Raw genomic sequence first — 14,507 nt, 5'->3', positions numbered from 1 at the left:
TTGGTAGGGCCAGCTCAAACACCAAGCTGCTTAGGACATTGCCTAAGCCCCCCAAATAAAAATATTTTTTTAATAGTAAACCATTCTAACGTGTGAAAATTCCTACAAAATCTCTCTTATAAAAAAAATATATATATCAACAAAGAAATCTCTCCGTCAAACGGAAAACCAAAAGGAAACCTAAAATTTGAAAAATCTAAATATATAGTATAAGAAAAAAGAAAAAATTCCTACAAAGACTAAAAAGCAAAGGGATAAAAATTTGCTAACCAACAAAAACGTTTCCAAAAGAAATTAAAAGACTACAATAAAAAAAAGTTTTCTTTGGGCCTAGACCCACAGATCAGTTGGTTTGGTACATTGCAGAGAAACATTGAAGTCGTGGATTTAAGTCTAGCTTAGGTTATAAACAATTTTGTGTGAATTTCTTACCTATAAAAATAAAAGAATAATTTCAAAAGAAGAAAATTAGAAACTACCCATTGCTTTCATTCGTAGGACAATATGAAAAGCTTTTATTGTATTTTTAAAAAATTTAATTTTTGAAATAGGCTTCATTAATTAATAAACCAGTAGTTTCTTTTTTTTGTGAAGATCATTTTTGGAATTAGGTCACTTTTGTATATTATGATCGATTATGTCATAAGAAAGATTAAGTGGATTAGCCATATTATCTATTGAAAATAATATATTTGCAAAACTTAAATATAAAAATTTAATGAGTAATTTTTTTATCTCAAAAAATCATAATTTTTTTATTATTATCTAAATAGATATTAGTAATATTTACATTAATATATTAAATATTAAAAAAAAAAAAAAATCTTATTTTAAGATTTTACCTTAAGCCTCAACTTGTATGAGCCGGCCCTAATATATATATATATATATGGGAAATGTTCAGCACCCTAAGTTTTACCACACACTTTAACAAACGTTTTTTGTCCTACATGGGTTAGAAGTTTTGGAATGAGCTGATTTTTGGTGAAGATGATCTCTATGATTAGAAGATCATCCTCCCCAAAAATCAGCCCATTCCGAAATGTTTAGCCCCATGTTTACACATTGAAAAATCGTGGACCGTCCATTTTTTGTAAATCAATTTTGATGGGGTTAGAAGTTTTGGAATGAGCTGATTTTTTCTGAGGATGATCTCCTCACCATAGAGATCATCCTCACCAAAAATCAGCTCATTCCGAAACTTCTAACCCATGTAAGACAAAACGCGTTTGTTAAAGTGTGTGGTAAAACTTAGGGTGCCGAACGGGACCCTATATATATATATCTTATGGTAGCAAGTAGGAGCTGTGCCCCGTTGTTTGTTTTACACTATCTATTTTACTTTATTAATAAAATTTCATTAAATAGGGTGAAGGGACAATTTCCGAGAATTAAAGAAAAAGAAAGAGCTGCAATTGGCATCCCAACTTTTACTTATTACAGCCCAATTTCTCAAATTATTTATCACACCCCAATTAATGATTAAAAGACACTCTTCAAATATTACAAAAGTTTGGCTCAAATTATAATCTAGACATTATAACACTCGTTCAAACAATTTCAGTTGTTGTTTACAATTATGGTTAGTCGCATATAAAATCCTAAACCCCGAAAAATAGAAATTTAGCATATAAAAAAATTAGAGAGCTTCTATTGGCAACCCAACTATTACTTATTCTCAACCATTTACTTATTTTCTTTATTTTTAATTAGAGTGTAATAAGTAAAAGTTGGGGTGCCAATAGCATCTGTCAAAAGGGGAAAAAAAAGAAAAAAAGAAAAAAAGGTGCCATGTTAAAGAGTAGGAAAATGCCGGAATGACAAAAACGGAGAGGCAAAGGTGACAAAAATGATATGGTGCCGTGCACATAACCGTAGATGATTTTTACTTGTACCTCACGGAAAATCATTTGTGGTAATGTGCGTGCCACCACGAGTTTTTGTCACCTTGTCTCCGTTTGCGTCACTGCATCACGACTCTAAAAACTAAATTAACGACAACCATCTACCCCAAGGACAAATGCGTTACTTCTAGAAATGTCGGGCTGTCACATGTAACATCCGTGCAAGTATATCGACAATAAAGTTGGTGTGTAAATCGTATATCTTGTTGAGGTCACATTAATTCATTAATCATTCGTTCAAACATCTAAGAATCTAAACTACTTTACATGTTAAGTAGGAAGATTTGCTCTCAAATATCAAGAAGCAATAACGGAGGTGAGATCAAGAACTATATAATGGCATAGGTTTTGGTCATATCAACCCCCTAACATGAAGTTTAAGTGCTCTAGAGCATCGTTGAATTTTTGGTTTTAATTTGGGAGTTCGATAGCCATCAATTTCTAGAAACTTCGATCAAACTCAAAAAGGATTTTTCTGTGAATTTATTTTCTTTCAAATCTGAGTTTTTCCATGAAATCTAGAAGTCTATGGTGTTGGATTACCAATTTCATAATCCATATGGGTCTAACGACCCTTAGTAAGATTAGATATCCTACTAAGTTTGTCATGGTAGCCTAAGGGTATAATGGTAAAATACTCTGAGGGCATTTATGAGATACTCTTGAATTTTTATTTATTTATTTATTTATTTATTATTTATCAAAATGTGTTCATTAACGTTTTGGGAATTAAACGAACACTTAGTCGGAATGGGAAATAAGTGAAAAATTTATCGCTTAAAGGGTGAATAAAAGTATGTTAATGACAACCAAATGAGTTACTTTTAAGAAGGGTACTCTCCCAAATAATTACCTAAAGGTTTCAAAAATATTAAAAGTTTTACATGTGTTAACACAAGTAACGCATAATATTGATAAAATTTTATCAAATTGTTAATATCACATGATAACTTTGTCGATATTGACAATATTTTGAAAATATCGAATTTTTTTATAATTATTTGAGAATTTATATTTATAAAAAGTGTAATGATTTTCTTACTCAACTCTGATAAATAACTCAAAAATTAACTAACGTGACATGTGGCATGTGACGTAAGTTGGATTTTGAATTATTCTATCAAGTTGAGTTAGAAAATCAGTACTCTTTTAAAAATGTCAATTTGTCACAAATAAATGGTAGCATGCTAATATAAATTTTTCAAAGAGGAGAAGAAAAGTGTAATGATTTTCTAACTCAATTCTATCAAAATAAATCACTGTTGTGGCATGTGTAAGAATCATAGATTTTTTCCCTTGAGATACACAACTGCAAAAAATCTATGGTTATTGCACATGTTATGTTAGTGAGTTTTTACCACTAATGTTGGAGTGACATCGGAGTTACTGCAATTTTTTTACATTTTTTATGTGGAGGCGTGCACATAAATGCAGATGTGTTAACTCGTATCACAAGGAAACAACATCAATGGTGATGTGCGCACCTTCACGTCAGAAATGTTAAAAGCGCAGTAAATCAAATGTCACCCCAGCCAGACTCAAAAAAATAAATATATAATCTCATAAATTGTTGTAGGTACATCCACGATAAGGTTGGTGTCTAAATCTTAAATGTTGTTGAGGTTACATTAATTATTTGTTCAAACTTCAAAGATATCAAACTATTTTACATGTTAAATAGGAAGATTCGCTATCAACTATCAAGAAGAAGAAGAAGAAGAAGAATGGAAAGTGAGATCAAGAACTTCATGAAGGTATGGGTATTGGTCATATGGGCACTATTCTATTGTTATTTCATAGTGTCAAAGATCCCAAAGGGAATACTCAGACTCCTCACTCTCCTCCCTATCTTCTACCTCTTCACCATCCTTCCTCTCAATCTCCAATCCATGCATCTTGGACTTTTCACAGCAATCTACATCACTTGGCTTGCTAACTTCAAACTCCTCCTCTTCTCTTTCAATCAAGGCCCTTTATCATCATCATCTGATCAACAAAAATCACTCCTCCTGTTCATCTCCATTGCTTGTCTTCCCATCATAATCATAGACAACCCATCTCTCCAGCCACCTCTTCAAAACATCAAACAAAACCCATCACTCCAATTACTTCTAAACATAAAAAGAATCTCTGCAAAATCAGTTATAAATGTGACTTTAAAAGCCCTACTTTTACGTCTATTGATCTCTATCTATGACTACTTACAATATTTGGACATAAAGATGTTCATCTTGGTTTACTACAATCTCCACCTTTACCTCACCGTATCACTTGTTTATGCTTTATGTGAATCGCCGGCTCGAGCCATACTAGGCCTAGAACTCGAGCCACAGTTCAATGAGCCATACCTCGCCACCTCACTACAAGACTTTTGGGGTCGAAGGTGGAACCGAATTGCTTCCAACATCCTAAGATCCACCATATCTCATCCTATACGGTCCTTAGCCAACCCTATTTTTGGTAGAGTATGGGCCCATCTAATAGGTATAGTGTTCGCATTTACTGTGTCTGGGCTCATGCATGAGCTGATATACTATATCGTCATACGTGTGGATCCCACATGGGAAGTGACACTCTACTTTGTTCTTCATGGGATCTGTTATACGTTGGAGCTCGAATCAAAGAGAGCAGTAGCTGAAAGATGGCGGTTGCACCCTTGGGTTTCAATGCCTTTGAGTGTTTTGTTCGTTTCGATAACCAGTTTTTGGCTTTTATTTCCACAGGTCATGCGGAATGGTGCGCACGACAGACTTGTCAGTGAGTACAGACTTGTGTTTGAGTTTGTAGGAAAAATTGCAACGTATCCCTTCTTTTGCTCTTTAGCAAATAATAAATGAAGTGAGGTCCTGCGAATCGTGATAATCTGACTATCGCGCGTGGCACACTGAATTGATTCTCCTGATCTGACAAATTCAGGAGCTATAGATTTAGATTTATATGTCTCGGGATACAAAATTACATTTTATTATAAAAATGTGTATCCCGAAACATACAGATCTACTATTCCCGAACTTATCACAACAAAGAGTTGATTGAATGTTCCACGTGGGGCTGTCAAATTATCAGGGCTCTTGATACATACCTCTAAATGTATTTATTTTGAGTTATCAAAATGTGAACTGTAATGAATTCGAAAGTTTTAGAGTGACTATTTCGCAGGTAATGCTAACTTAAGAAATAGTCGCTTTCAAATCTCAGAATTCATTACTGTTCACATTTTGATAAATAAAGTGAATAGTGAGTTGGAAATTCATCAAATTCAGCATCACAAAATGGTAATTCACCATATTATGTGAAATGTATTGTAATAAGGTGTACATTGGTACACCAATTAGATTACTGATAAATATATATTTAATTTCTATGAGATTAGGATTACAATTTGGATGAGGATTTTGCCTATTTAATTCTACATGTATTTATTTATTTTGAATACCTTTTGTGTATGGGTTCAAGTTTGTGGTCTTTAATATTTGCTCTTTCAATCGATATCTATTGAAACTTTAGCGTTGCCTGGTATGCTTCAAGTAATTTGCAAATGCAATTACTTTTCTTAAATCAATTTTACTGGTGCTTGATTAGACGAACAAATAATTTGAATTGCAAAAAATAAATTCATGAATCACCCCAATTCTTAAAAAATTTTAGCAAATGATTTGAGTACAAAAAGTACTGTAAATCATTTGATTCCAATATATTTACATAAAAAATTTACTAGAATACAACTTATCAAGGAAATTATGAAAATACCCTTCATCAAAAAAAAAATTTTTAATTATAAAACTAACCCTTATTACTTCTTCCAATAACATGCATATATGCATTCACAAAAATAAGTCTTTTTTTTTTTTTTTCTTTTTGCTAAGCATGTGAAAATTGTATTAGATAAGGAAAATTACAAAGCATGGACTTGTCTAGGACTTGGGAGATTCAAGAGATCACTCATAAGAGCCTTGCAAACCATAAACGGGCCGGAGAGAATTTACAGTCAGAAAAATAAATCTCATCACGACATTTACTTGCAATAAAAATTATTAAAATATCCCTCATCAATTTTATAACAAAAATATCTCATTATGAGGATACTTTTGTAAATTTATATGAATGTTATTATAGTAAATACTAAAAGTATTTTTTGTAATTTGAATATTTTCTTTGATGATGAATATTTTTACAACTCCAAAACATTGGTCACTACACCTTTTGATGGGGATATTTTTGTAATTTCATGTGTGGTAATGTAGTAAATATCATACATTTTAAGAACCTTTGATTAAGCTCACAAAGTAATTTTTTGTGAATTTGTTTATATTGGAATCTGAATTTTTCCATGAAATCTAGAATTCTGTGGTGGTGGTTAATCCATGTGAGGGTCTAACGACCCTTACTAAGATTTGAAATCCCACTAAGTTAGTCATGGTGGCATGATGCTATGACCTTGGAATGGATCCTAGCTCAACAACAACTTGTGGGATCCAAAAACATGATCCCATGCCAAAGGGTTATAGAGGACAAAATTCTAAGTACATGAAAATAAAAAAAATTAAGAAAATAAACGTTACTTTTCACCCTTGAATTTTAATTTTTAAGTTGGGAGTTCAGCAGCCATCCATTACTAGCACCTTCAATCAAGCTCAATTTATTTCTTTCGAATATGAGTTTTTTCCATGACATCTAGAAGTCTATGTTGTTGGATTACCAATTATTGGATGATCCATATGGGTCCAACGACCCTTAGTAAGATTTGAAGTCCTATTAAGTTAGTCCTGGTGGCCTGATGATATAACCTTGGAATGGATCCCAACTCAACATCAATTTGTTGCATCCAAAAGCATGATCTGATTCCAAAGGGTTTTAGAGGACAACATTCTAAGAATTTAAAATAATAATAATTCAAAAATAAATGTTAATTTTCACAGTTTAATTTTGGATATTATAATTTGAGAGTTCGGTAGCCATCCATTTCGAGCACCTTTAATGTAGCTCAAAAAGAGATTTTCTATTAATTTGATTATGTCGAATCTGAGTTTTTTCATGAAATCTAGAAGTCTGTGATGTTGGATTGCCAATTTGATAATTCTTGTGGGTACATCGACCATTAGTAGATTTGAAATCCTCCTAAGTTAGTTATGGTGGGATGAGGACAACCTTGGAATGGATCTAACTCAACATTAGTTTGTGGCATCCAAAAACATGATTTGATGCCAAAGGACTATAGAGGAAAAATTCTAAGAATTTGGAAAATAAATGTTAATTTTCACTGTTGCATTTCAGATATTATAATTTGGGAGTTCGGTAGCCATCCATTTTGACCAAGCTCAAAAAAGAATTTTCTGTGAATTTGATTATGTTAAAATGAGTTTTTCCATGAAATCTAGAAGTTTGTGGTGTTGGATTGCCAATTAGATGATCTATGTGAGTCTAACAACTCTTAGTAAGATTTGAACTCCTACTAAGTTAGTCATAGTCGCCTGAGGGTACAACCTTGGAATGGATCCTATCTCAGCATCAATTTGTGACATCCAAAAACATGACCTGATTCCAAGGGGTTTTGAAAAGAAAAGAAAAAAAGGAAAATAAATATTAATTTTCACTGTTGAATTTTAGTTTTTAATTTGAGAGTTTGGTAGCCATCCATTTTCAGTACCTTTGATTAAGTTCAAAAAAGAATGTTTTGTGAAATTGTTCCTTTCGAATTTGAATTTTTCCATGAAATCTAGAAATCTATGGTGTTGGATTCAAATTTCATAATCCATGTGGATCCAATGACTCTTAGTAAGATTTGAAATCCTACTAAGTTAGTCATGGTAGCCTAAGGGTATAACGGTAAAATACTATGGGGCATTTTTTGAGATACCCTTGTATTCTTTTTTTTAATGAAAATGTGTTAATTCAATTGTTGGGAATTAAAATGAAAAGTGAGCCAAAATGGGAAATACGTGAAAAGTTGGTCATTATCGTGTAAGGGGTGAATAAAAGTAAGAATAATGCTGAAGTGACCTCATGCTAGAACCTCATATCGCACTTTTTGACGTGAAAGTGTATGGGAACCATAGATGATTTTCATAGAGATACGAGTGAAAAAGCATCTATGGTTCCTATCCACTTTCACCTCAAGAAGTGCAATATGAGGTTTCGGCTTGAAGTCACTCCAGCACGATTGTAATACTGGAGTGACCTCAAGTTGCAACCTCATATGCATTGGATGAATGATCTCGGAAAGACCATTCGTATTCGCGCCCAATCCTTTATTCGTCTCCATTCGGCCTTACCCTTTCGCAACCTTAAAGAAGGAGAATTAAAGCATTTAAGTTCTGGAAGGGGGGTTGACGGTAGGAAAGACTACAAAAACTCCGAAGGTGCAGGCTCCGCCTTGGGATAAGTATCCCCGATCAAGTCGCCTTTGCCTTTCTTTATACATCCCCACCCGCATTCATTAGTTTAGAAGGCAGCTTGAATTAGAGAGGCGGGTGGTGGGAAATCCAATCCACTTTCTTTCGGGTGCGTACATTCTCCGCGGGATCGGCTGGTGGCGAGGAAGGAATGGATACGAACAAACAAATGCTGGGCGTCGGAGAAAACAACCGGTTGAAGAATTCGATCAATGGAAAACCAACTCGACAGCCACTCGACTAAAAGGAGAGGAGATCAAAAGGAAGGATCAGTCGCCAACCCATGTTCAATCGTTAATGTAGTTTGTCTCCCGGGAAGGAAACTGAACTAAGATTATGCCTGCACTACAAAATATGAGGTATTTAGAGGCGGTTTTAAACTGCCTCCAATTTCGACTAAACTGCCTCCAATATATTTAAGGGCGGTTTAGTCAAACCGCCCACTATAATGGCGTCGCTGAATCTTTTTAGTGGCTGACTAAGGGCGGTTTTAAAACCGCCTCTAAATAATGATTTAAGGGCATTTTTTATATTTTTAGAGGCTGTTTTAAAACCGCCTCTAATAATAATAATTTAATGGCGGTTTAAAAACCGCCTCTAAAGAATATGATTTAAGGGCGGTTCTTATATTTTAGAGGCTATTTGAAAACCGCCTCTAATAATAATAATTTAAGGACAGTTTTAAAATCGCCTCTAAATATTGTTATTTAAAGGCGATTTTTATATTTTAGAGGCAATTTCAAAACCGCCCCTAATAACAAATTAGTTTTAAAAAAAGAACAACATTAGAGGCAGTTCAAAACCGCCTCTAATGTTATAAAAAAAATTAATAAAATATTCATTCCAAAATAAAACCTGTAATTATATAAAGAAAAAGAACTGCTATTGGCACCCCACATTTCACTTATCACATTTTTATAAAAAGATGTCATAACCTGTAAATGTGTTGTGTGGAGGTCTACGCTACATAAACTACAATATACCAAGCATACATCTACGAAATCAAAAACCAAAGTACGTATTCACGAATATTTTCACTATAAAATAAGAGGCAACTCTATGAATTATAAACAAAATAAGTAACTCAAACATTAATCGATAGAAAACAATACCTTTCTAATGGTGTGATTCTTATATAGAACTATACTAGTTCCCTTTGGAGCCAACCCATACTTATGTACATCAACCGATATCGATGTTACTCCTTCAATAGAAAAATTGAAGGGTAGAATTGGGTACCTAGAAAGGGGAAAATTGTGCAAAATAATAAATATCGACAAATAAAAGAATAATTAAATTATGTTACTTCTTGAAGAGTAGGTGGTGAAAGGAGTTCAACCAACTTTTGGAAAAGCTTTATAATTAAAACGATAAACTAAACACACAACAATAATGGATCTTTGCATCCTAGAAAGATTACAGAAGACTACATTTATCCAAGTTTGAATGTTCACCTAGAAGTCTAAATTAATTAAAATAAGGTGGTTCTTAGTCAATTGCAAAACCAAAACCACTTAAGACTTGAATGCTAGAGACGTAAAATTATTTTCATTGACTGTGCAAATCATAAAGAAGGGTTTAAAAACTTGGACGGTTCCACAAAGCACCATAGCATTACATAAATTGTTAAATCAAAAGCATCTAATTGAAAAACCACTCTTCTAAGGACCAACATCACGTTAATGGGATGATACCACTTGATTCTAGATGGTTCTTCTGTCAAATAATTAGAAACCTCCAAATGATGACTCAAATGCTATGATCCATCCAAAAGATGACATGTCAGTAGATCTATATTGATAGGATGTGTACCTATTGGACATTTAATAGCAAATTATACCATTTACAAAATTATGTAGGACTCAACAAAATCTTCTTCAAAATGAGAAAAAGCTAATGATATCAACCTGAATAAGTATGGAAGACTCTAAACTAATTCTTCTTCAAAGTAAGAAAGAGCCAATGGTCTCAACCTTAATAAGATCAAATAGGGGATGCAATTATTGAACCAATAGTTTATATGATTGGTGTCAAACAATCCTTCACAAACAAGTAATGAAACAAATTAAATTAGAATTTTGAAGGGACATACAAGACTTTCAAAACTCAAATGTATAAATGCAGAGAACAGAAACATGCAGAAAGACGGAGACAATTAGCAAGGCTTTATGTCCTATTGGTTTCTGGATACACAATATTTGATGGATTAGTTTTCTTTGTCAATAGATTTGTTTCCACACATCCAATATATCAATGAATATTAATTAGAAGCAATCATTAACAAAAGCAATATTTCAAAGTTATTAGACAATCAAGTAAAACATACCCAACCTTACAAGCGAAAGGCAATACGAAGCCACCAAGGCAGAGGTCGACATGTAAACAAATTCCAAAATGGGATGCCAATTCACAAAGTTCCTGCATAAATGAGTTCATAAGGGAGGGAAAGAAGGAACAAATGATACCTCCTAACAATTAAGGAGCATTCAATGAAAATCTTTGTTGAAAGAAACCAAAATAAATTTAAAGAATTTTAGTTGACATTGAAGCAATCCATTTACATACTTCAATGGGATCGATGATGCCATGTGGGAAACCAGAGGCAGATCTACCAATCTGAGAAAACATTGACTTTCAAGTTATTTGAAATTGCAAATATGAATTTATGTTGAGGAACAATAAGTCTCAATTGTTGTAATTGAAAGAGTATCAAAGATAGAAAGAAAGATACCGGTCAACGGCTATCCTTATCAAGATGAGAAGCTCCTTCCTTGGCCTCATTGAAATAGAAGCTTGCTCTCATAATCTGCTCTTTCATGAACTCCCTCCCTCCATCAAAAACCTTTCTCGAGAAAACATCTTCATTGGATAACCCGAACTTTGCAAGCTTATCATATTATAGATACGCTCTCCCTCTCAAAGTACTATAAAGAGAAGAATTTTACAGAAAAAAAAATTGAAATAGGAAACACAAACTAGAATAGGATATATAATATAGACTTACTCTTCTTCCACATCTCTAAGGATGTTAGTAAGTTGGTTATCGATGAGAAAGCTACTCCGCAATTGTGCCATTTTGGTCAAGTTAAGAACTCATGAATGCTTAACCGAACGAATTACAGAGTTCTGGGAAGACCGTGGTGGGTATTGTCTATACAAATGTAACATTGAGGAATCCCTGTGTAAAAACAGAAAATCAAATCATTCTTCAACAAAGAGAAAGTAAACATCTATACCCTAAACTACATAAGTATAAATATTAAAGATATGTTATTTTTTGTATGAAATTATCAACAGAAATTTAACTACAAATCCCAAACTACAACAAGAAATAAAAATCTCAAACAAAATAAACCTCAGCCAGAGTGCTTGCCTACGCCATGCTTTAGGCTTTGGGGGTCCTAACCAAATGGAATTGTTGGCCTAAGCATTAGCCACATGAAGCTTTGACTAGAGCTATTTTAGTACACAGACCTCTTTAGAATTGAGTTTCGTCGTCTTTATACTATATATTACTGCATAGAGGAGAGAGCACGATTGATAGGGAGTCACCTACCCACTCATGAAAGAACTAGGATAAGGGGTAAGGAACTGCCTCTATCTATAATCCAGTGAATGACACTAAACCTTTAGAGATAAGTGAACCTTTAGAGATAAGGGATTTGGACCACCTACTATAAGATGGAATACACCCTAGTAGCACAGACCTAAAACAGAAAACCCGGGTAGATTTTATAATCCTACTGAAAACTACAGGGAGCGCACCCCTATATAGTAATTCAGTGCACGACTACACCACATTACCCCCCAAAAAACTATGTTGAACCATTTAAAAATAATTAAAATCACTAAATCTATGTCATTGGTACGTAATGTCATTGGTACATAATCTGGTGTGAGCACATCATCTAAGTTAGAAGCAACATCCTGATAGGTGTGTTACATCAAAACTACCCCTCGAGTAATCTATGGAAAGACCCCAGTCAAGGTGGAGCTCCTGCCACCAAAGAACACACCTCCTATGGCATTTTATACGTCGGCTCCTTCTGCATCAATGAATCAGAAAAGAGAAGCCTGACTATACAACACCTGATGGTACTACAATATCTATCAGTAGAGAGTTCTTGTCACTTCCTAGTTCACGAAACATGAAAAATACTTATTCACTTGTCTTCGACAGTCATGGTTGTCACTTGTAAGTAGAACATAGTTTAGACGTACGGCATGATATCAAATTATAATAAACATATGGAAGGTCAATGAGAACATACCATAAGATAGATAGCATAACCAGCCTTTGGTCCCCAATATGAATAAGCTCCTACGACAAAGTTGTATGATATGTAACCTGAATGCAGATAGTTTCTCAATTAAAAGGGAAACTGTAAACATTTATAACGAAATGATCGTATAAAAATACAAGTATTCCTGAATGAAAAAAAAAATGGAAATAAGTTCAACAAGTACCCAACCCTGATCCAATCATCTACAGTTCTACAATAAATTAAATTGAAGAAGGAACCTGGCTACGTCATACATGATCATGAGCATATGGAACCTCCTTGAACTTCAAATTGTAACTTCTTTATTATCCTTTAAACATAAGAGATTTGCAAGTGGGTGTCAAAATACCTAGAATGTTTACAACATAAACCTTGTCAAGCATGAGCACTTTCATATCTTCCCAAAATCTTGAAAATTGGTTCAAAATCTTTGATGTGCCCTTTGATCTGTCGTAGATGAAAGGAACCACAAAATAAGCCACAAGCTAATATTTAGGGTCCCTTTGGACAGACACCAAAACACATCTAGCAGAGTTTTTGGAGTCAGCTAAGTTTTGGAGATCCAAGGCTTTTAAAGTCTGTTTTGTACATCAAAAACAATGCACACCCATACTAAATGTGTATACCAATCTCACCCTCCACACACACAAGGCCTTGGTATTTAAAATTGTTAGGTTCATCAATTAACATTAATGGTGGAAGAATCAAAAAGTCATAATAAACGGTAAGTGCTAATTTTTATTTTGTGATAACAGCATTTTGGGTACCACTACACACTACACACTACTAAAAATTTGTGCCATCATCCCCACAAATGGCCTCAAACATTGTTTGGACAACTAGGAAAAAGGTGATTTCCTTTTCAACATAGTTTCAGGGATAGACATCATTACAGTGCCAGACACATAGGTGAGGACAAGCACAATACTTTTGAAAATTTAATTTGATATCTTAGGAGATGTTTAAAAATAGTTGTGTTAATCATTTCTTGCCATTGTCATGTTCAATGTTAGATCTATTTAAAAGTTGGCACACCACCACTGATTCACCTAGAGGCAAGCTAATTTGGAGAGTTTTTTTTACCTTCTGCAATCTGCTAGGGTTTTGGAAGGAAATGATTGTTTATTTATTTATTTTGTTAAGTATAGATTTCATTAAGTTAAATAAAACCATACAAACAGAGGATGTTTTTGAAAAACAACACTTGCTTCTAACATATAGTCACTTTAGCCTCTTTGAAAAAACAGAACTCTCATGCAAGTCTCTTGGTCTTTCCACTCCTCATTCTCCTGCTATAGACTTCAATAATTCATGGCCCTCTTTGGACGAATAACCTATCTAATCTCTTTGTTTTTTTGCAAGATCAGATGATAATAATCATTGTAGCTTACTCATGCAGGAATCAATTTAACAGATGCTATGACCTAGCAGACCCATTGGCCAAGAGTGGTTTAGATACAAACTTATTGCATAGAACTATCTTACCTAAACAGTATATTTTCTAAATTCTTATATGTTGATATATTATTTTGTAACCTACCAAAAATATATATAAAAAGAGTGTGTTGGGGGAGGGGGGGAGAAGAAGAAAAGAAATAGAGAAGAGCTTAAATGAGATCCTCACAAGGAAGTTTTCTTTGAGGTGAAGTAATTGAACTCTTCATTTCCAACCAAGACAACACCTTTACTATTTGAAACCTGTGTGTCTGCAATTAAAATGTGACCATTGAACACCAAGAAAGAAATTCATATCAAATAAGGCAAGAATCAACAAATAGCCAACCTTATGTAGCTCAGATTTTATCAATTACATGTGCACTTGTCCAAAAGGAGAAAAGCATGAGTGCAAGTATGGAGCTACAATGCTCCTGCTTGAGGAAATGAGCAGCTGTTATATCTAAGTTGTCATGGGTGAATCTCACTAATTA

General features: G+C 33.8%; 1 long non-coding RNA gene and 1 pseudogene across 2 annotated transcripts; one reads left to right on the top strand and one right to left on the bottom strand.

Annotated features, from left to right (window-relative positions):
• Positions 1-3,587: 3,587 nt before the first annotated feature.
• LOC147390145 (putative long-chain-alcohol O-fatty-acyltransferase 5 pseudogene) lies at positions 3,588-5,268 on the top strand (annotated as a pseudogene).
• A 4,808-nt stretch (positions 5,269-10,076) lies between these two features.
• On the bottom strand, positions 10,077-14,168 carry LOC147390144 (uncharacterized). Of its 2 annotated transcripts, XR_015183164.1 has the most exons (6): positions 12,929-14,168; positions 12,568-12,644; positions 11,301-11,474; positions 11,028-11,220; positions 10,862-10,912; positions 10,077-10,714 (listed from the first exon to the last, which is right to left on the bottom strand). It is a non-coding gene; the product is annotated as an uncharacterized LOC147390144 (long non-coding RNA). The 2 variants fall into 2 exon arrangements; XR_015183163.1 differs by having other exon boundaries at positions 12,568-14,166.
• Positions 14,169-14,507: the final 339 nt, after the last annotated feature.

The sequence above is a fragment of the Akebia trifoliata genome, chromosome 11 (assembly GCF_017979445.1).
Source record: "Akebia trifoliata isolate Shusen 1 chromosome 11, ASM1797944v1, whole genome shotgun sequence".
Lineage (NCBI taxonomy): Eukaryota > Viridiplantae > Streptophyta > Magnoliopsida > Ranunculales > Lardizabalaceae > Akebia > Akebia trifoliata.
This window is presented reverse-complemented; position numbering and strand designations above follow the sequence as displayed.